Here is a 20313-nt window from a genome sequence, read left to right on the forward strand (position 1 = left end):
TCTCACCCCTCAAGCTGATTGAAGTCAGGGGCTGTCAAACTAATTGGAATGAATGGAGATGTTAGTGTCAGAGAAACACTTCATCGGGGGTACAGGTTTGGGAGACCTCCCTACTCTCAAAAAGGGAGATTTCGCAGGTGTAGAAAGGGAGTGTGGTGGTGAAATTCCTGACTTGTTAGGACCTAACGTGAAATTTTAGTGTCCTTTTGAGACAGCAAACATATTGTGATATGTAGCAACAAACAACTTCTCACTGTAATTTCTGAGCAGGTATTTAATGAAAAACCAGAGTAGACTCCTCTCTTGATACATTTATGCATATGTATCGTCAAGTATAATAGGGTCTGCATAGTCTGACTAAGGATTTGAACTTGAAATTCTATATACATAGTATCCTGGATGAGAGGAACCCTTCTAAGGAGAATTAGGTGGCCTGAGTTTCTTCCCTTTTCCATAGACAAGCTGAGACTGTGCAATTCATAACATAAATGGAAAAGGATTCTTCTGTTAAACACAGTTGGGGATAGAGAGGGTTGATATTACCAGACTGTTTATGGTTTAGAAATCTAAAATGTAGAAGGGTATTTTTGTAGTTTGAGTTGATTTGGTTTCATATTAATTGTGCATGTTCATAAAAAGGTAGAGTAAAATTACTGATAAATATGGGCAAAGTATCAATACAAACTATACAATATCTGGTTTGAAGAATACTGTTCCACATGGTGAGTTGGAAACTTTCCCTAGCAAGCAAGGAAAAATTGCCTAACTTGATAATTTTTGCTGAATTTAAAATAACCCATTCAATTTATAACACTTATGATTGCAAAGATAACCTTTCAACTTTAAAGAGTCCAGAGTCTGAAGCCAGACAACTCCTGTGCCTCTGTTGTTGTCCATAGCTTTGCCATGCAACAGCAGAGTGAAATTACCAGGACAAAAGCCAGATTCACAGCTGCTCTTCAGAAATCAGAACCCTGTGGTCAGCAGTGAAAACAGTCAAGAATAATGTTCATTTCTCACTGCAGCTGCTTGTCGAAACTACAGGTAGCTGAAGCAGGTCCTGGAGTTATTCATGGAGGAAGTCCCAAGAACAGAAAATTGGAGGAGAGGAGTATAACAAGAACACACCATTTCTCCCTCCCAATAACTAGGAATCTCTGAGGGACGGAAAGTAGCAAAACCCAATTCTCCATCCTTGTAGCAGGCAAGGAAATCCTGGATGTAGGAGAGAAGGCAGAAAACTCCTTCTCCCTTCCAGCACAGAAAGGTGAGTAGAGTTTCAAATTTAACTCCTGCTAGCCGGAGACTGATTCAGAAATGAAGTCCTGAGCAAAGTTCAGGGACAGCACCCTGTCAGAAATCCCAGGACCTTTCCCAGAAGTTGGGTGGCACCAAGGCAGCACCTCCTTGCTCCTCACTGATGCCCTTCCCCCCTTCACATTTTGTAGTTACTTCAGGCTATTGGGTATCTGGTAAATTCAAAGACTGTACAGAATATACAAAGACAAGTATTTTGAAAATAAAAATTCTTGATTATGAGCTATCCTTTTATAAGTTAGACCCCACAAAGCTCTTGAGACAAGATAAGCTAAATTCAGGGTTGTAATGGCAAGATTCTTCAGAACCAGAAATTCAGTTCCCAGCAGGGTCTTCTCAGCCCTTCTCTCAAGACAGATAAACTGAGTTTCCTTCTAGTCTGCATGGGACAATCAGATAACTAAGGCCCTCTCTGCCTCATGGACATTAAAGCTCCCTTGTTGAGATTTTAAAGTCAGTGCAAAGGATTTTTTTCTATTGTGGAAGATATATGGCTAACTCCTTTGTACTGCTTTGAAAACCTCAGCCTCTAGGACTCATTTTTGTAAGAGTAGGAGCATGCTCCAGTGTCCTGGCCAAAATTTGTCCTCCATTATTATGCTGATCCCTACCTCGCTTATACCCGTGGATGCATTTCAGTGGACTTATATGTTCATAGTGTGTTCAGCACTTTGGAGAGAAAGGGGCTCTGTATAAATGTAAATGTATTACTATACTTGTTTTTCTCCTTTTTTTTAGAAGGTTGATCAGCCACTTTTCACACCTGAAATATTCATGATTTGTCTACATTAGAAAATGTGCACCAGTGTAACAAAACCAATTGAAAACTAGTCTAGTTACACCAGCAGCAAACCACTAACATAGACATGCTTAAACTGTTCTAACTTATTATAGTACATTAAATTGACTTAAGCATAAACGAAAAATCTTAAAGTGCATCTATATTAGGGGTCGCACTGGTTTTACGAATCAATTTAATTCTATCGATGCAAGTTTTCTAATAGAAACCAAGCCTCAGATCTGCTGAGAAACTGGAGACTTGTTATGTTAGAAGGGATGAAGGCAAATGGGGAAGGGAGGGAACATGGCTAGCGCACACAAATCCTCCCACCCACAAAAAAGTTAATTTAGAATTAAGGTTTCTTTAAGTAATTACCAATTATCCTCAGGTAAAATACAACATATAACCTTTACATATTATACTTACCCATATGAAAGTAGATTTTCATTCATGTTTAAAAATATATGCTGTCCTAACAGCAGAATTCCCCACTCCATTTTTATTCCTCTCTTACTCCTTATATCCCAGATGCTGACATTTTATGATCTGGTCTAATTTAGATTATGAATTCCATGGGATAGGGGACCTTGATTATTTATTCACTTGTAAAGCACCATGCACAACTATAGCACTAAATGCAAAATAATAATATTTTTCCATAAGACTTTAAACCCTGTTAGGTTTTTTTACAATGTTTATTACCTATGGATCTGTATTTACTTACCTATTTGTGGGAAGAGAAGGAGAAAGAACTTTTTTTCATATATTGGAATTGATTCAACCTTCCTTCCTTTTTAAAGGAGGAACCTCCCCCCCTATAGAAGCCTCATTTAAAGACCCAGCTTGTAGCTGATTGGAGGATGCTTGACTAAAGGTCATCATGGGAAATGTAGTCCTAAACTGGAAGCTAAAGCTTGGGATAGTGGTATAGGAAAACAGGTGAGTGGGAATTCTGGGAAATTGCCTCCCTATAAAAGGGCAAGAGTGCCATATATACTTCTTTAAATAAAATGTAGGCTTAGTTTATGTATTGGAGAAGTAGTCAGGTTTTGCTTGGTAGTTTGTTACATTATGGAACTGTTTGGGGTATTTTGTGCTTTTTATTTTTTTAAAATTGGAATTGGCTTTATACTTGATCTAAGGCAATGACCTACTGTCTTTTTTTTTTTTTTACCCATTTAGGTGTTCAGTATTAGAAGTGCTATGAAACCCTGTTTAGATACATTCATGTGAACGAACATATATCTTAATTCCAAATCACTTTTAGCATTGCTTCTGAAGAAGAAAATACAGCTTTGTTTTAATACAAAGTCAACTTTATTAAAGTGTTTGTCTTTACAAAAAGAAATATTTCATATGCTATTTTAAGAAACAAAAATAGAACACTAAAGCAGGCAACAGAGATCACATGAACAGAAAAAACTCAAATACAATAATAGTTCCCTCCAAAGTACTTCAGATGGTTCATGCATCTGATGAAGTGAGCTGTAGCCGATGAAAGCTTATGCTACAATAAATTTGTTAGTCTCTAAAGTGCCACAAGTACTCCTATTCTTTTTGTGGATACAGAGTAACACGGCTACTACTCTGAAACTTAAGATGGTTAGTTGATAATAGACAGGATTTTATTAGCTGTCAGGGAAATAGACAAAGGTATGAGTTAGTGTTTTCAGCATGGGATTGGGACCCAGGAACTGCCAAACTATAATTCTTTCTTTGGCTTGGGAAAATCATTTGACCTCTCTGCTAGTTTCCCTCGCTAAAATAAGAGGATATTACGTAAGCTATCTCCCAAGTTTGTTTTGAAGATTTATTAGTTCATGTTTGTAAAGTACTTTGAAGATATAAAGCACTAGGTATCATTAGCCTTTCAATACATATGCAGATCTTCAATAATCATTAATTGGGGTTACATGCACATTTTCAAGGGGAAGAGAGAAAAAAGGATCTTTCAGTATAAAACTCTCTTCATCAGAAGCTGTCACTCTATCAGCTCTTTAGATAATTAACACCTCCAACATGTTAACAATGGGATGACTGATATAGTCTTACTCTTCCAATTAAACATTACTAAGAGGTTGGTATCATTGTGTGGTCTGCTTTTTGATGGTAGATGCACCAATGTACTGGTAGGTTGTCTGCAGTCCATCTGTTCTCTTTCACAAGTGGGCATATAGTCTCATCTAAGCCTAATGTTTTCAGTTGTTCATTTGAAAGGCCTTCATAGTCTTTTCAAAAGGTGTGAGTGAGAGAGAGAGAGAGCGCATTAGCCAAATCATTTCTAAACTAAAATCTTCATTTAAAGTGAGTTTGCGGATCACAAGGAAATGTAGTAAAATATAATCAGTGCAGTTTCTAAACTACAGCAAGAAAAACAACATGATTTAAAAATGATCAGCTCTGTTTGTAGCCACATAACTTACTTTTAAAAACCAGAGGTGGGCTTAAGCTGCAGAATTTGGATCCAGATTTTAAAGAGTCCAAGGTTCTGGTATGTTCAGATCTAGGATTTTGTTGACTGATCCATTCTCTATATAGAAGTCATTTGCAAAACTTTGATCCAAATTCAGGTTTTGATCAGATCCAAAGATCAGTGGATTTGGATCCAGGCTTTTGGTTTTGCCCTGGCTTAGTGTTATTTAAATTGAAAATAAAAAATTAAATTGAGATATTTAATGCATTTTATGAAGAATTAGCCCTTAACAGAAGCAATGGTGAGCATTAGAAAAAGGGTATTCATTTCTTTCACTCACAAATAGAATGTTTCAGAGTAGCAGCTGTGTTAGTCTGTATCCGCAAAAAGAACAGGAGTACTTGTGGCACCTTATAAATTTGTTAGTCTCTAAGGTGCCACAAGTACTCCTGTTCTTTTCACAAATGGAATGTTCATCTGTAACCAAGGGTTTTCATTACAGTTCTTGGAAGATCTCTTTCATTGCTGGAATCTTCATATTGCTGATTGGGTCATATGGGTGGGCCAGTTTGAGTCTTTAGGCAGGGGGCATGTATAACTGCTTGGCCTCCAGACTGAATTATGTCACAATTCCTTGCTTAACTCCCCTCTTGCTCCATGGTCAACGGGGAAGAAAGTTCTTCTACCTGGCCAGCTACTGTAGCCAATTAGTAAGGTGAGGCAGGGGTAGAACCAAGGTTATGTCCTCTCATAGTCTATTTGCTCACATCAGGGAATATTGGGAGAGCAGGAATTGTGCTCTGAAAGAGGTCTTCAGGTCCAAGATCTGGGTGAACTGAATAGGGTGGGACCCCCTACTCTGTGCTCAGCCAAGTAAGAAAAGAGGATAGTCTATCCCAGTACCAAAAACAAATGAGATAAAAAATAACCTCCTCCCCACAGATCTTGTGTCCTTGTTGAATACTCTGCATGATTGAAATTTAATAAATATTTGGGACTTTCCTACTGAATGGAATGTACCCCCACACTTCTAGGCAGGCCATATTTTAAAAGGGGGTAGGAACTTGTTTAGATTTTGGAAACTACATGTGAAGCTACAATACAAGTCACAGTCCACAAGAGAAATACAATGTAGAGGACCAACCCAAGCCTGAATGAACTCCCACAAGAACTAAGGATCATCACAAACCTCACTACCTTCCTCTCCAAGTCCAAGGTGCATTTCTTTGACTTTGATTTTTCCAGTATAAACATATAGTAGTGTATGATATATACATATAAAAGCCAAAACACTTAAGATTTATTATGGATAATTTTTCATTGAATGACTTATGCACACACATTTTGCTTAGGGGTTGCTTTTACTTTGATTATTGTTATTCATGGTCTGTTACTGGTCATTTAGGAGTATTTCTGCTCCCTGTTTCGATGACTGAAACTTTTAAACAGAAAAACAAATGGTAAATGTGGGAAACAAAGAATAATGAGTAACACACCTAGTATGAATGTTTAAATGAGTGATCATTCATGCTAAAATTTTTGACACTGTTTAGGATTTGTGAATTTTCACAAATACCCATTAGCCATCCAAATACTCAAAAACAATAATACAACCCCAATGAACGGAACCCACCCCTTTTATCTGTTATCTATTAATTTGGGAATTATTCAGACAGTTCTATTCCTTAACGCATAGTCTCAGCACATAAGATACCCGAGCAATAGGCAATTTTAGAAATACCTGAGACAGATAAACGGTACTTTGTCAGCATTATATGTGTCAGATCATAGGGATTCCACCACCTTCCCCGGGAAAAGGAAATCTTTAGTGACCTCACTGTTACAAAACTTTTCAGCCTGTATTTACCTTTTCCTTGTTTTATCCCGTTACTCCTACCTACAGCTCACTAGACCCAAAACAATTCTACTCCTCCTTGGTGTTCATATCCTTCAAATACTAATAAAAAGTTCTTGTATTGCCTCATTAGTTTTTATTTAATCAGGCTATAAATATTTAGGTCTGGGGACATTAGAGAAATTTGCACAGGTATAAATACCTCACTGGTGCAAATTTTCAAAAACGTACCTAATGTACATTTAATCTTTCCTTGTAAGTTAGATCAGCCCCTTCATGTTTTTTGTTGCTGTTTTCTGACTCCCCTCCAGATTGCCTAAATCTTTCTAGTATTTCTTGCCATTTGCTGCTTTAATTCAGTACAGCGTAAATACAGTAGATGTAGAAAGTGAGCGATATTTTTGCAAGTTACTGGCTGGCATTTAAAACAATTTTTTATTTAAACAATTATGATGACCACATAAAATACATGGTAGGCTGCCATGTGTCCTCCTGAAAACCAAAGGTCTGATGCGGTTGCAATAACTGGTGCTTTTCTAAGGTAGAATACTAGCTCCTGAGTCTGTGTTTACCTTGAAGGGGAAGAAATATCACCAGAGAAAAAACTTTGATGAGACTCAACTCCTCTTACTGTCAAAGTCTTATTAGCATATGAAAGGGGACTTCTGCAAACTATGCAGTGTGGACAGTACATTTTCAAAGTCATAGTCTCCAACACAAGAGAGAACCTTCATCAGAATTCAAAAGCCACATTTGTCTCTGGAAATAACCAAGGTTCATTTCATAACTGCAATAACAAAGGTATTGACACTGGGTAAATTGGAGTTCCTGCTGTGAACCAAGGCATTTGCAATCCAGAAGTGACATTACAGGTTTACTTATGGAAGACAAAAAATAGTAGAGACCATACTTTCATCTTTATGCACAACAATTCAATATCACCAGCCAGGTGCTTCTACTTACTTGAAACCTACATTTATTGTGAGCTGCTGAAATATGTATAAGTGAAACACAATTCCTTCATGCATTATCAGGACTCTCAAGCTGCGATCATTTAAATGAGCAATCTGAGATAATAAATGTCTTGTCAAAACAAATCATAAAATCCTTCCTCACAAGAGAGAGGAACTTAAAAAAAAAAAAAAAAAAAAGACTTCAGACTCAACCTGGACTGATTGAGTCTCATAAGGAATGTGTGAAAGTTAGCAGGTCTGCAGTATTAAGGAAAAAACAGCAACAACCAAAAACCACACAGTGAACATGACACCTTATTAACTCTGTTATTACAGCTCAAAACAGAAGAGTTTCCAGTAGCAACCTCACAGTCTCATGCAACACTTAACTCAGGATCTCTTCCCTCTATGGTATTTTAATACAAGACTCAGTCTTTTGTATTTCATGGTCCATCAGTGATTCAGCTCTCAGAGTTGTTTCTCAGTGGTTGATCATTCAGCCATTTTGAGCCAAACTGAGCTGCTTAACTTTGGCATAGAATATGTCAGACTGGATGCCATTAGACTCTGCTGCCTGCAAACCTGTTTGGCTTCACTGGTTGGTTTTCTTGGGATAGCCACATGTTTGCTTCTACTTGGAGTCATTTACATGAATCTGGCTACTCACCTATAAGATGCTTTCTTCTTTTTTCCTGCATTTACTGTGTATGAAAATTTGCACCATCTGGTGGCAATCGTGCAGACATACAATTCAATTTCCATTTTATTTCCCTCAGTAAAGTCCCCAGACCTTTATCTGATTACGGGCACAGACTAGAGTGATGTCAAACATGCAAGCCATATTTCTGTGTTTCAGGATTTCAGGATTGTCAACCCCAAATAGGGTGACCAGATAGCAAGTGTGAAAAATCGGGACGAGGGGGAGGGGGAGGGGGGGGGGGTAATAGGAGCTTATATAAGAAAAAGCCCCACATATCGGGACTGTCCCTAACCCCAAAATCATGAGTCAGGCCCCAAAAGTTATGGGATTGGCTTAAAAGTCATGGCATTTTATAAAATAATAAATGTCGGTTTCATTTTATTTTCCTTCTGGTCTTAGAGTTCCTGTTCTCAGTCCACAACCATGAGGCTAGAAACTTATTTTTTACTTTAAATGAAAGCTGAGCGTCTTATGTAATCACCTGTCTCTCAGAGCCTGGGCTTTAAGAAAAACATCAAATATTGTAAGCCTTGTGATAAAATTGTGAAAGTTAGTAACTCTGTCATTTGATCCAAAGAGCCACATAGGCTCATTTGTTTAAATTATACTCATAGTGTTTTTTTTTCCCACTTGAAAACCATTGTGCATTTAGCTTGAGAAAGGAAAAATAAACATAATATGGCTCTGTTATTTCTACACTGAGCCGGCATGGCTGGCTGCTCGCAAAGGTGGGCCAATAGGTATGCACGTCAAGGCGGGCAACCAGAAAAAGGCAATTCCAAAACACTCTGAGGATTTTAAAGGAGGGGACAGACTTCCAGTATCTGTGACCGCTGGGTAGTGGAGTTCAAAATTGTGATCAGAGCATTCACTCCCACGAGGACAGGGGCATTGTTGCTGGAGGACTGTCAGAGGTGACACAGGTAAAGCAGTGTCCACCCTGGCGTTTTGTCGGTGGAAGTATGTCAGCTTTGGACTCAAGTCTTTCGAGGAGATGATGTAATGAGGGGGACTACATCTGTGGGAGACAAATTTAGCTGTAAATGCATGCAAAACTGTCAACAATAGTTGAGTTATGTCAAAACCCCTTGTGGTATAGATATAGAACGTCTCCAAGAGTAACTTGAATGAACCACACAGAGCACACACATTCTTGTTGACTGTCATTAAAATAACCCTATATTTAGCTCTGAGTTTCTGATTTCTGCACCTCTTTTTGTCAGCTCAATGAAAACTAGCAATGCCTCCTGTCAGAATGAGCCTCTTGTAGCAATCGAAATTTGTTTAACGTGGTTATATTCAAAGAAGTGACTTAGATAGCATTGCAGGGTTCATTGTTTGCTGGCTTACAAATAAAGAGGTGGTTTTGGTAAATGACCACCCAGCACACTCATCCTGGGATTTGAAAGTCAAACTGGATCCTTTCCATACGTCAGCACCATACGAAAAATTCTGCATTCAGAACTTAGTTACCTATCGTGTATATGTTGCACAAACAAGAACAGAATCCAACTCACTCTCTCTTAAAGGAAGAAAATGTCTGTCCCTCTCTGTTTTATCCATGCATGCACGTGTATAATATATTATATTCGGTGCAAGTAGGAATTAAAAAAGAATAATTTCTCAGAAGAATCAGGAGATCTGACTCAGAATAAATACATGGAGAAGATGTGATGACTAAAAAGGTGACTTGTTTACATAATCACTTTTCTAACCACGATCACACTTTAAGGATCCTTCTCCCTCCACCCCAGTATTACAGAACCTTAATATGAACAGTAACTAATAAAACTGGAGGCACATGAAATATGGATCACTAGGAAGGAATCTATGAGCTATACAGTCTGAAGTAGCCTTGAAAATAACTTGACCTGAGAGATGCTGATATGTGTAAGTTTTTCTTTTGCTAATTGGAACAAGGTCCGTATTATCAAACTTCTCTGTGCCACTCCTGCTTGTTTTGGTAAACACAGGAGACAATGTGCTGGGTGTTGTTGTTATGGCTAATGCTAGCAATTTCTCAGGGTAATAGCAATAAAGACACAAATTAACTGCTTGTTTGGCAAATAGCATTGGGAGATTTATTTTTCAAACTAGGCCTGAATTATATATATGGTCTGCTTTTCAAATAGAACTTTTCTGAATGCTGGTGAGATGAAAGAATTCTCTGAACTGTTAAGATTGCTAGCGTCCAGTTCAAATGCTCTAGAGTGTACCCAATTGACTCATGTTAAGACTGCTGATTAAAACTGAGCTACAACAATCATGAGAGAGCTGAAGAAGCACCCATCCTGCCTTTACCTGCTTCCTGGGAAGGTTCTGCTTTTTAATTCAGCCAGCCTCAAAGGTCCTACGCACCAGCCAGGCTGGGAGTGTCGTCTGTCTCAAAAGGGCCTAAATATTAAACTTGATTGGGTCCATCAAAGGAAACACTCTCAATTCTGAGCAGCAATCAGGAAGTCTGATCAACCCGAAGGACATTGTATAAACTTACAATCACCACAAGGTCTTACCCCAATGGGGAAAAATACCATAACCAGCCAAGCTTTGACTAAAGGTTTCAACAAAGACTCTACTAAGTATAATATCCAGAAGGCAGAAGTGGAGTTCTGAGTTTAACAGCAAAGTGGATATTGACTGAACCAAATTTTGTTATCAATTAAATGAGTCTTTCTATTCAGCCAGAAAGATCCAGGTAGAATGGGATTTAGGTGTTTTGTTACCTGGCAGTTCATACCTTTTCTTTACAGGAGGAAACTGAGACTATCATAATAAGGATTTAATTTACATAACTATAAATGTATGCATAGGAATAAGCAAATAACTCTTATGTGATTATTTTAAGCATTGCCCTTCCTTTTTTTATTTTATTTATTTCCTGTCTTTTTCTTTGTCCATTTTAATAACCCTCTGCATAGAGACACATCATTGCATTGTATGAATGAGTGGAAGGAAATGTGATGTAGGGCTACAGCCTACTATGGGTGGGTTGAGTTTGTCTAGTAGGTTAAGTAGAGGTTGGAGAGTTTGGACGCAGGGTTCTATTCCTGGCTCTTCCACTGACCCATTTAGAGACTTTAATCAAGTCATTTCACCTCTCTGTGCATCATTTATACCCTCTGTGATATGGGGATAAAAATTAGGGCTAGGTGAAATCGTTGTAAATTGTTTTTTGGCAAAAATTGTCACCTATTTGTTTTGCTAAGATTTCAAGTCCCTCAAATTATTTTGCAGGTTGGCTTGCAAAATCTACTCCCAGCTTGAACTGTCAAGCTTTCAAAACTTCAGATGACTGGTTGTACCATAGCTGTTATCTCTGGCAGCTTTGAGTTGTGGAGAAAAGACAAGAGAAACAGGCATCAGGCACACACACATTTGTAATATATTATATGAAGTACATAGACAAACTTATCATGCCAGGCAGGGATAGTAGCAGCTGAGGAGTATATTTAGATTGTAAATTCTTTTGGGCAGGGACTCTTACTATATGTACTGTAGTTAAAACAATGGGGCCCTAAACTCAGTTGTGGCCTCCAAGTGCTACCATAATACAAATAACTTGGCACTGGGATCTGCACTGGATTCATAGATTCATAGACTCTAGGACTGGAAGGGACCTCGAGAGGTCATCGAGTCCAGTCCCGTGCCCTCCTGCACTCTTAGATGACTCACTCTGTTGACCAGTCAGGGTGAAAGGCAAAGCTAAACCGTCAGCAGCCAAAAGGTGTGACAGCAAGTGCCAAGACTTTCCACTGAGTGGTATCAGGTGGTGACCCTTATAAGAGCAATCTCCCAGGGCTTTGCGACTGCCTTCTCCTAAAACCGACCAGGCTCTGTGGGAGTTGGATCAGGCACTAGAGGACTATGAGCTTATCGCTAGTGAGATGACTGAGTCTGAATCAATGCCCTACAATTCATTGTCTTACCCATTCCCAGCTTCCCCTCTCAAAGGAAGGGAGAACATTATAAAAATATTAAAGCAACCTCTCTAGCCTTAAACTCTTGCTATGAGCTAAAAAAGGTTGGGCAACGACAGGCCTGGATCTGAGCAGATTAAATAGCACAATGAATGGAAAAAAACACATGAACTTCTTCCAGTGTTACCACATGTTGGGCTGCACATATGCAGAATTATGATTCCAAAACAACTAATATAGACAAGACCTTTGAGGCCACTTCATAGCCTTGGTTTTATTAAAAATATTCTATATGTTTAAAAGGATGGAAGATAGGAAGTTTTCCTGTGACAAACATATTCCCTATTTTTCTTGTAAATAATAATGTCTCCATTAATTCTTGCCACTAGCTGGTGCTAGGATACAATTTACTAAGCATGCAATTATAATGAAACATCTGCATTATTGGCCTGCAGTAGGGAATTCTTCCCTCTTAATAGTCTGCCTGTGTGTCACTGTTAGTCTTTCTCCGTGGTCTGATTTATTGGTGTTTAAGGCATTTTTGTGGTTTCTACCCTGTTCCTGTCATGAAGCACACCTGGTCTGGTTGGTATTTCAGACAGTTTACATGCACTGGTGTTTTAACAAAGCATTACCTCCTTCCCCTCTCTCACACATACTTTCTCTTATTGCTTTCTACTGGGTTGCTTCCAAGATATTCCCCGGGAAAGCAAGGTATTAGTTTGTTAATCGTTACATCATTAACTAGAAGAATCCCCCCTGAAAAGCAGTTTTCAAAAGACTAAACTGCAATGAATGGGTTAAATATTTCCCAGAGCCAACACATCTAGGTCCTAATGAACAGATGGTATTTTCAATCTCCCCATGCATCACGGTTAATAGCAATGAATGTTTTCATGATCTCATTAACATTTTAGGGCCTACAAACAGCATGTCCTAGTGCCAAGGATACTTTCAAGTGGGTGAATCTAGCTCTGGTCCAGCTAGAAAGTCTTGTGCTGCTGCCTGAACTAAATGCTTTTCACTAGTAAAACAAGTGCTATGGAATGGCAAAAAGCTGTATGGTAAAAGGGTTTTTTTTTTTGTTTTTTGTAATTTAATGTTTCTCAACCAAATAACACAAATATCCCATCAAGTTCTAAGGGTTTGTTTAGGCTCGCAGAGTAGACTGAGATTAGGTGTTAAACTAAATCAAGGTGACCTGCTTCTACATACATTAGGAAAACAGTTGTATTTTCTCACCTCAAACTAATATCGACCTCTTTTGCTAATCTAGATAAACCTAAAGAAGAGCTAAAATCTAGCAACCTGAAGCAGTAGAACCTGAGACTCAAACCTAGTTTTCTCACACTGTAGCACAAAACATATAGGCCATCTCTGATTTGGCAAAATTTGACTAATCCCACCTTCACAGCACTGTAATTAAAGCGGCACTGCAGTTTCCATGACCAAGCTATATTCCCAGTGTTCAAGGGGTTATAAACTGATCGTGGTGGTTTTTTTCAGCAGCAATCTTCATGTCCATTGTCTACAAAGGTAGAGGCTCCTCAGATCAATTTGTAAAGATTTTTTAGTCAGATAAGAGAGTCTGCAGAATCCTGTGGAAATGTGCATTGCAACACATTGACTCTGTCTCTGTCCTGAAGAACTTGCAAAAGCTTGTAGGCATTTTTAGCACACATTGTAAAATAGTTCTTGTGTCCTCTGCCCTCCACTCTTGCTCACCTGCCCAGGGTCAGTGGCAATCTCTGCACAAAGCGTGCATGTGTGCCACTGCCCTCTGCTGGATGAAATGTCTGGCCTACGCGTGCACACGTGTGTGTGTGTGTGTGTGTGTGTGTGTGTGTGTGTGTGTGTGTGTGTGAGAGAGAGAGAGACTCCTTTTGTTTGATTGTCAGGGCTATGTCTTTTGGGGACAGCAGGTCTTGAGTTCTATTCCTGTTGTGTACTGTGAAGTCTTGTTCAGGTAATGCATTGCTGCTCCTTTGCCAAGCTGGAGTAGTAGATTTCAAGGCCTTGCGAGACAGATTCCCATTGGGAGCAGAAATTGATGACACAGCATCAGGTATTTTCTTAGTGTAAGTTGTTTATTTACAAAATGTGCACAACAAGTCTTCTTGCCTCAAAGAAGGGTGGCAACAAACTCCATGCAAGTAACCTCAGGAAAGGCCGCATTACTACTGCCCTGTCCCAAGAAGGAGCTGCCTTGAGCATCTGTTTGTCTCCGGGATTCACAAAAAATACTCCATGCCCCCTTTCCTCCCTCATTTCCTGAACTGTACACTTGGGAACCGCCTAGTCCAAAGTTCCACTTGGACCAGATGGTTTGGATACAGTGGCTCTGTTATTAAACGCCCCCCCCGCCCCCTTTTGTGCTACTGTTTTGCAGACACAAAAAAAGCTTAGAAAGGTCCAACAGCCCAGATGTAGGAGAGTGCCTTAATTCACACAATACCGTTAACAACTTGCTGAGGGCAGGTGTCTGCCTGGTGTCTTCAATCCTTTCTATGAAGAGTGTCATCCTGGGTGCTTATGAATCAATGGCCCCAAATGGGCAACACATTAGCACCTCTTGCCAGAGCATTGTATGGATTAGCCTGGGTGCCCACAGAATCATTGCAGTGTGCATCCTGGCTAAGGAAAGCCTGGAAATGAATCGTTGCGAAGATTCACATACTGCCTCTTGCTGTGACTGTGACGATCAGGGTCCCGACACCCCAGGGGGAGGACACGGGGCCTGAACCCCAAAGAATAAGCAATTGAATCAACTGATTGTATGCAATATTACTGTATTATAAAAGTGTACCAAGCAAGGTCTTTTATGAAAGCCAGTGTCATGATGGTGATTAATAGCCTGACTCTGGTGACAAAACAATGACTTTGGGGAAATATAAGTAGAAGCAAAAAAGCCATTTTGGCATCCCTCATGGATGGAACAGAGGTACAGCAGCCTCTGAGCCTGTGAAAGTTGGATCCCCTATTCTGGAGGGCTAAGGATGCTGGTAACCTGATGTAAGAAAGAAAACTGCTTAGGCAAAGATTGTAACTTGCTAAGATTAAGTTTTAGTGACTAGAAAGCGTGTTTTGTTTTGTTTTGTTTGTAACCAAACACCTCTCTCTTTCTCTTGCTTAGTATCACTTAAATCTCTGTTCTTTGATAATAGTTTTGTAATAAAACAAGAATAAATTTATCTGCATGCTGTGTAGTAAAGTGAAGTGTGAGTTTTCAGCTAACCTGACAGGCTGGTGTGCGCTTCATCTTTTTGGAGACAGTGAACTTAGTAACTTCTGTGAGTGTCCAGTGAGAGGGACTGCAGAGAGATATCTGACATCTCAGGAGTGGGGTTCACTGACCATTACCTACAAGGGAAGGTTTTGACTGGCAGAGTCTTGAAGAATTTTCTGGCAAGGCAGACAGGCTGATGTGTCAGGAAGGAGACACAAAGATTAGTATCAGCAATAGGATGACCAGATGTCCCGATTTTATAGGGACAGTCCCGATATTTGGAGCTTTTTCTTATATAGGCTCCTATTACCTCCGACCCTCTATCCCGATTTTTCATACTTGCTGTCTGGTCACCCTAATCAGCAAAGCTCTCATGCTTGCTAAGGCAGAGGGGTAACTCAGTGGATCACAGTTCTGGGTTTTTGGGGCTAGAGGATCACAGTGACCCCTTTGGTATTAATGAGAATTCTGATGCAGATGGGGGCAGCATATTCCTCCAAGAAGAAAGCTAGTGTTCTGCCCATGGAACCTCTTCACATTCCTGTCTAGGGTGACCAGACGTCCCGATTTTGAGGAGTCTGTCCCACGTCCCGACCAAAGTACAGTCGGGACGCCATTTGTCCCGATATTTTGTTTCAGGCCTTTTTTTTTTTTTTTTTTACACTCACCTGTCCGGGTCTTCGGTGGCAATTCGGCAGAGAGTCCTTCAGTCGCTGACGGTCTTCAGTGGCATTTTGGTGGCGGGGACTTCTATCTTTGGCAGCAAAGTTTATTACCCGCTGCCGAAATACTGCCGAAGACTGTCAGCGACTGAAGGACTCTCCGCCGAATTGCCGCCGAAGACCCGGACGGGTGAGTGTAAAAACAAAAAACGCCCCTCCCTGCGGTAGTCCTGATATTTTCCCCTTACCATCTGGTCATCCTATTCCTGTCTCCTTACGTACTGAGTACAGAATGACAGACAGGAAACAAGGAAGAGCTCGCAGTCCCATCTTTTTCTCCTGGGAGTGTACCTGGGAGGATTGCCAGTTCTTCCCGTTTCCTGCATGATATTATGTTTCGGGGCAGGAATGTGAAAAATATCCTCAGGCATTCAAAAAGAAAAAGTGTCATTTGAGAACAGAACAAGTGCTGATAGCAGGAAACTGAGTTGTTTCCTAGTTTGAGTGAGGCACAAGTCACAAAAGGTTTCCCAGGAATAATATGTATGCATCAATACACTAGAAAATGTCTAGGGTAGGGACTGGATGATTCAGGGAATTGGCAACGGGGATTCAGGGTATGTCTGTGCTGCAAAGAAAAATCCTCAGCACCAAGTCTCAGAGCTTGGGTGAACTGGCTCAGGTGTGGGGCTAAAAATAGCAGTGTGCATATTCCCTCTTGGGCTGCAGTCAGGTTTTGAGACCCACCCCCTCTACTGGGTTTCAGTTAACCACTGGTACAACTTATCAAGGATCTGGTGGCTTATCCATACCTTGAAATCTTTACATCAAGACTGGAAGATTTTTTTTAAAAAGCTATGTTCTAATTCAAACAGAAATTATGGTCTTGATGCAGGAATCCCTGTGTAAAAATCTCTGGAATGAGTTATGTTTGAGGGTAGACTTAACTTGATGATCATAATGGTCCCTTGGGCCTAAATATCTATGAATTTGTGCATATGTGTGCATGTATGAACGCCCAGCTTTAACCTTCAAGGTCTCAGTGTAGAGATGAGGGTGATGTGACAGTCGGTATCTTAAGACTCTGTGATTTCTTTTTCCAACTGATAATCCTTTAACTAAAATTTCATAAAGGTCTTTTAGTGTGTGAATCTGAGCAAGAGTTTCCAAGAGTTTTACCTGTCACAGTGTATCCTCCTTTGTCTTTTGAAGATGGTGCCCCTTCTAAAAGGTTTTAAGGGGAAAAAGGCAGTTCTTTCTACATGACTGAACTTCAGAGTGAAAACTGAGGCTCAATGTTTGATCACCTAAAGGAGCCCGATTCAATATAAAAATAAGCGTGTCCATGGTCTGCACTGTGGAAGGCTGCAAAAGCCACTTAGGATGAAATGTCTGTGGCTTCCATGTCCTTGCATGGCCTTATGCAGCATGCAAACCTAGAGATATTTGTTGCTGAATTAGGGTCCTAATGCAAGTCATCCCAGACATGCGACACCTTCTGATTGCAGAACCTTAGTCAGTGAGCACAAACCTTATGCTTGCATCAGGTGGTAGGTCTGTGATGTGGACACACGAAAACGCAGCTTCTCTGGTGACTGACAGGAGCTTTGAACATGGGTGAAAAGTCAGATTGCTAAGCTACGCCACGCCTTTGCCATGTAACCCCTATGCATCGAGTTACATTGCAGGCACTATGTCTGGGTATTTAAGGTTCTCTTTTGGGGTATTAAAAATCCCAATCCTGATCTATTCTCATCAAGCCGTACACATTTCTAAGATTTTTGCACTTTCCCCCTAATGTTAACTTCAGCTGAGATACCATTTTGCTTTAACGCCTGAAACTGCCCAGTCAGGTCAGATTGGTGGCGTACCTGAATTTTATACTGCTATTAGATGCAGCCGTACTTCGATTTAATAAACTGTGGGACATTTTTTAATTGTATCTTTCTTGGCACATGACAGTTCATTGTTCCCATGAGCTGATGATACTGTATATTTTGCACAGTAGCCATGTGGTTGGAGGGATGATCAAGCAGCGGCTTTTCTCATCTCCTAAGGCTCGTTCTGGGAAAATAAACTTGACATACTAGAAAAACTGTGTTAAAGAAAATTAGCCTCCATTACAAGTTGCTTCAAATCTGCTGGCTGGAACATGCTATTTTGGGGCAGTATTGACACAATCAAATATTTATTCTGCTCCACAATGATGTCCCTACAGCTGAAGGGATATTTAAGCTTTATCCTAAAATTACTTCTTTGGAACGAGGACTGAATTGCAAGCCAGATTTCTCAGGCATCATCCCAGGCCACTACTTCCACTCAAACAAAATTATCTGTGTTCGTTGATTGCAGTAGAAGTGTCTACTAGTTGTGTGTGTTTTTGCAGAACTGAAAACTTTTAGTGTATATATAGCTTGGTATGTTTGAAGTAACAATATTTAAAAGTCTAGAGGTGAGTTAGAAAAATAATTACTTTAATTAGGATATAAACTCAACTACATGAGGTAGCTGGGGCAGGAAAGTTCTGACTCCATCCAGCGTTCCTCTAACACAACTCCCCTCCCCCAGGGGCCTACTGACTGAGAGAACACTCAGCCATTGAAACACAAGAGAGTCATATCCATGGTTTTCAAGCTGTTTCATTGTGGACCTACCTCCCTTTCCAAAAGAGACGGCTGAATAATAGTTGTTGAATAATGTATTCAGCTAATTTCTAGAATAAATTGTTACTTATTCTTCCCAAAACACACACGTACACATTTATATTCTGAGCTGTACTGCTGGGTGAATAATTTGCAAATATGTTCATCAAAAATTAATTTTATGAATTTCACTACCAAAAGGTTGACTGGGCCAGCTGTGTGTTATATATTTTTATTGTCAATTAATGTCTGCGCTGCACCTGTTTCTGACAGTGAATTTAAAAAACAAACGCCCCACAGTCGAAAGAACACAGGAACAGACCAGGGACAAAACATCAATGAACGAATTCAACGTCTAGATCAGATATTCAGATTACAAATATTTGCAAGTGTGTGTGAAACCTGAAAGAGAAACAAAACAAGCTTGCCAGCTACACCTCACGCCAGCACTGAAAAGATTATTGGGCAGAACTGCCATTCATCAGTCTCTTACTCTAATCTTTTGGCATCACAATAACTGACAGCATACCTAGGAGACAAATAGCAATAATCTAATTCCTTCTCTCTGGATGCCACTTCTGGATTCTTTTTAGCTAAAGCATTGCAAACTGGCCATTTGGAACCCACTGCAGAACTAATATAAGCAGCAACACCTCTGGGGATGGAATGTGAATATTATGCAAAAACCAGAGGTGGTGACATTCCCCTCTTCAGAATTACTCTGATAGAGATTTATTAGCCCATTGGCGACTGCAAAAATAATAAAGGCTCATGACAAACAGCAGGAAAGGGAGAAGAGCTGACATTCCACTAACCCAGCTCTCATTCCTGATGGATACAGAGCAAACCTTGAGCATATTAGAAGGGACTCCTTTTGTCCCTAATCCAGCAAAGCATTTAAGCATGTGCTAAAATGAAGCACGTAAAACATTTAAGCACGGACTACTTACTGAAGCAAAACGTGTGAGTGGTTCGGTTGAAATAACAGGACTACTCACAAGTTAAGCACCTGTGAAGGTGCTTTCCTGGATTGGGGCATCTATTAACTTGGTGTCATCAAATCTCAAACTTTTTCCTGAGTATTGAAAAGAGAGGCTGGAAAGGAACAAGAGCATGTGGGATTTTTTCCTTATATGTACTATAGATCCATCATATGACAGTAAGGCCTTCTTATTCTGCAACTACCAATACTGGTTGACAGATACGGCTCAGCAATGGGAAAGTAGCCTAGTTATAACCAGAATTTGACTAATAAAGGAGTACAGAAAAGGCACCAGGAAAACGATGTATCTTGTATATAAAATGCTGTTACTCTGACCTATCAGCTCATTTGGAGGGGAGTGTCTATGAAAGCACCCCTGTAGCTTTTGTTTAGTCTTGAGAAGTTTCTATTTTAGCTTTTAGGGATGCAGTTTATAAATGTGTGCAGTGTACACACACAAAGAGACGTCGATGGAAATCCAGCAGAGACACAAAGTCTACCCGGAAAAAGCAACAAGGAGTCCTGTGGCACCTTATAGACTATCAGACATATTGGAGCATAAGCTTTTTGTGGGTGAATACCCACTTTGTCAGACGCAAAGTCTATCTGAAAGGTCATATGGCCTACAAGTGAATGAATATATGTTTGAAACTTGGCTCTGTGGTAGAAACATGTAGTTTGGCTGTGGGCTGAAAAGAGGCCTCTTGTCGATCTATACATGCTATAAAACGGTTAAGAGTTATGGGACATTAAATAGATGGGGGGGGGGTAAGAGTGTGTCTTTTCTTAAATAACCCACTATCTTGATAACATTGTTAAACTCCTGCCCACTATTAAACTGATCTGAACGGTCTAATCTTGCTTA

At 39.9% G+C, this 20313-nt stretch overlaps 1 long non-coding RNA gene across 2 annotated transcripts in view; it reads left to right on the plus strand.

The window, feature by feature from the left end:
• Positions 1-1014: 1014 nt before the first annotated feature.
• Positions 1015-20313, plus strand: part of LOC128826188 (uncharacterized) — a 23107-nt gene continuing 3808 nt past the window's right edge. The window contains exons 1-3 of one of the 2 annotated variants that reach the window (XR_008442811.1): positions 1015-1267; positions 2899-3037; positions 3281-3378. This is a non-coding gene — a long non-coding RNA (uncharacterized LOC128826188). Of the gene's footprint in view, positions 1268-2898; positions 3038-3280; positions 3379-20313 lie in introns of those variants that run through there. The other variant, XR_008442812.1, reaches the window with a different exon arrangement.

The sequence above is a fragment of the Malaclemys terrapin genome, chromosome 19 (genome assembly GCF_027887155.1).
Source record: "Malaclemys terrapin pileata isolate rMalTer1 chromosome 19, rMalTer1.hap1, whole genome shotgun sequence".
NCBI lineage: Eukaryota > Metazoa > Chordata > Testudines > Emydidae > Malaclemys > Malaclemys terrapin.